Genomic DNA, 3,227 nt, shown 5'->3' with positions numbered 1-3,227 from the left:
TATATACATTTTCTGTACACGCTTCTTCCTTTTCAGGGTCACTGGTGCCCATATCCAGCAGTCACAGTGCGAGGGGCGGGGTTACACCTGGGCAGGTCTCAGTCCATCACAGAGACAAACGAGACAAACAACCATTCACTCTCTCACTCACACCTAGGGACAATTTAGAGTTATCAATGAACCTAACAGTCATGTTTTTGGTCTGTGGGAGGAAGCCGGAGTACCCGGAGAGAACCCACGCATGCACGGAGAGAACATGCAAACCTTGTGGCCAAACACTGCATTTGTCCCTAAAGATTTTTCGCATTCCCATTGTAACCAGCCACTGAGATTGGCATGTTTTCAGCCTACGTCAGGAGGGACTGGTGATAGGCCTAACATATTGTGCCCAGTGAGGGCGTTGGAGACATACATTGCTGCTACTGCTCCTATAAGACACTCTGACCAGCTGTTCTTATGTTATGGAGGCCCTAGATTAGGCCATCCCCTTTCAAAACAGCGTCTCTCCCACTGGATTGTGGATGTCATCTGCCATGCCTACAGGGCAGGAGGCTGTACCCTGCCAGTCGGGGTGAAGGCACACTCAACCAGGAGCATTTCCACTTCCTGGGCAGCCTTGAAAGGGGTCCCACTGGAAAGAATATGTGCTGCGGCATCATGGTCTTCTTCAAGCACATTCACTAGATTTTATAATGTGAATGTAGCACCGCCCTCTGGTGGTCAGTAGGGATGAAATAGAAAAAAAGTTACGTATGTAACTACGGTTCTATGAATCCTGAATGACCGTCAGAGCTTCTGTCACTCAGAATCCTTGCATTTGCGAGAAGATTCTGTAGGAACAGAGCTTCGGATGACGTCAAGCTATATAGCCTCTGATTAGTCATCCGATTGGTCACAGGTGTGACTCTGTTGGTATTACAGCTCGAACGGCGCATGCGCGAAGGGAACATTCAGTGCTTTTAGCACCGCCCTCTGGCGGTCATTCAGAATTCATAGAACCGTAGTTACATACGTAACTTTCAGTTTATATTAAAGCTAAAGGCTCATGTTAAACTAAAGGTTCATTTAAATTTTAAATGAACCTTTAGTTTAACATGAACCTTTAGTTTAACATAAACCTTTAGTTTAAATTTTAAACTAAAGGTTTATGTTAAACTAAAGGTTCATGTTAAACTAAAGGTTCATGTTAAACTAAATGTTGTTGTGTTGTGTAAGGGGAAACGCTCTGCCACATCTTTTACCTTTACACAGATGTTCAGTGGGTTTGAAGCTTTCCAAGTCCAAGAAAATATTGCAGATAAACACAGTTTTCTTCTCAGTTGACCTGGTTCTGGAATGCTGTAAAAAGGTTCGTTGTGAGTTTTGTGATGTTTCTCAGATACGAACAAACATAAAACACAAATGGTCCAGACAGATGAACAGGACTGGAGTGACGGAAAGAAGCAGATTCTGTCAAACAGTTTGTGTTTATGTCAGTAGGTTTGTCTCTCTGAAGGCTATAAACTAGAATAATATTGTGAAGGTGTCTCTGCCCAACAGCTTTTCAAAATAAAACCCAGACAGGCTTTGTCTCCCTGTCAGGAAGAGATTTTTCTGAAAAGAGGAAGAAAAAACATGTTAGGCAGTTGTTACAACACTTCATGATTAGAAAGACATCTGCATTAACTACTCAGTTCACACTGACCTCAGTCATTATGTGTCACACACACATTATTTTTTTTACTTAACATGAAATTTGTTTCTTATTTCAACAGTAAACTTTAAATTTATGGTTAAATGCAACAAAATTAATTTAATAAAAATAAAGTTAATAAATTCCTGTCCCTGAGCTGTTGGTTTGAAGTCACTGAGTAATTTAGTTGGACAGCTCAGTACTAATGTCTGAAAATCAGCTGCATTAAAGTCACCATGAAACATAAACTGAATCTGACATAATGCAGCTCCTCACTGGAAACCCACCAGTGAGTAAAACTGCACACGTACCAACTAAAAGGACAATTAAAAACTAGTAGGATGTTAAAAAGCTGGCTGTGTGTTCAGGTGTGATGAAGGTTAGACTGAGGATTTCAGAATCGACCTTTAACAGGATTATAATCTGTCAGGTGCTCATGTCTGCGGCCACACAATGAGTCAGGCAGTGAGGACAAAGGATTTGTTGTGTTAATGACACAGAAAGTCACCTCTGGTCACACATCTCTCTAATGTTGTTAAATAAATCATTTAAAGTTCATTAATGAACCTGATGCTGCAGGAAAGCAAAGATTTGAACAGTTTCCTGCTGCACAACATTCAGCTCACTTAGTAACAACATAATAATAATCATAACAAAACAAGTTCATCTGGAGGATTACACAGCTGCTTTTACATTCATCTGAGGTCATAGTTTCATTTAGTTCACCCGCAGGTCAGACTGTGCAATGCTCAAAAAATACCCCCAAAAACTATAAATGGTACCACTTTACAATCAGGCTCACCTTGTAGATGGCTTTTAAATAGTTTATAGATATGTTATTGATTCATCTGTAAACACTATAAATTGTTAATAAATGTTTATTGTGGATTAATTAAGAACAGGAAAGAGACAAAACTGTCTTGCCAAATAGTGAGCCAAATCTCTTCGTGTACATATTACTAGGTTTTTAAGCACAGTTATGTATTGGAAACACATATTTAAAAATAATATTTTACTATGTTACTGAAATATACATATTAACAACTGTCAAAGGGAGCTTTATTGTAGGTACACTAATTATTAATGACTAATAAACTTGTATAAATGCCATAAAGAGCCTTATTGTAAAGTTAAAAACAGTACACTATGAGGCTCTTTTATGACATTATTAGTCATTAATATATTATATACTGTTTTACACTTTACAATAAGGCTCCCTTTGATTACTGTGGATATGTAAAATGTGGTAATACAGTACACTATTATATATAAAATATGTGTTTTCAATAAATTATTGTTCTCACAAGGTAGTAAACTAGTCTGAAATGTTTAATAAGCTCCTTTAGATGTGATGTATACATGAACAGATTTGGTTCACTATTTGGCAAAAAACCAGACAGTTTTGTCTCTTTCCCGTCCTTAATTAATGAATAACAAACACTTATTAACGACTTATAAAGTGTCTACAGATGAATTAATAACCGATCTATAAACTATTTATAAGTCATCTATAAGGGAAGCCTTATTGTAAAGAGGTACCCTTTTTTTAAACAAA

At 37.8% G+C, this 3,227-nt stretch overlaps 1 protein-coding gene across 2 annotated transcripts in view; it reads right to left on the bottom strand.

Annotated features, from left to right (window-relative positions):
* camk1gb (calcium/calmodulin-dependent protein kinase IGb) overlaps positions 1–1,804 on the bottom strand; it is an 18,596-nt gene extending 16,792 nt beyond the window's left edge. For both annotated transcript variants that reach the window (XM_014031419.1, XM_014031420.1), the window contains exon 1: positions 1,242–1,804. The gene's annotated coding sequence lies outside the window, so the exon portion shown is untranslated. The remainder of the gene's footprint in view (positions 1–1,241) is intronic.
* Between the last annotated feature and the right edge of the window lie 1,423 nt (positions 1,805–3,227).

The sequence above is a fragment of the Austrofundulus limnaeus genome, unplaced genomic scaffold, assembly GCF_001266775.1.
Source record: "Austrofundulus limnaeus strain Quisiro unplaced genomic scaffold, Austrofundulus_limnaeus-1.0 Scaffold1248, whole genome shotgun sequence".
Classification (NCBI taxonomy): domain Eukaryota; kingdom Metazoa; phylum Chordata; class Actinopteri; order Cyprinodontiformes; family Rivulidae; genus Austrofundulus; species Austrofundulus limnaeus.
This window is presented reverse-complemented; position numbering and strand designations above follow the sequence as displayed.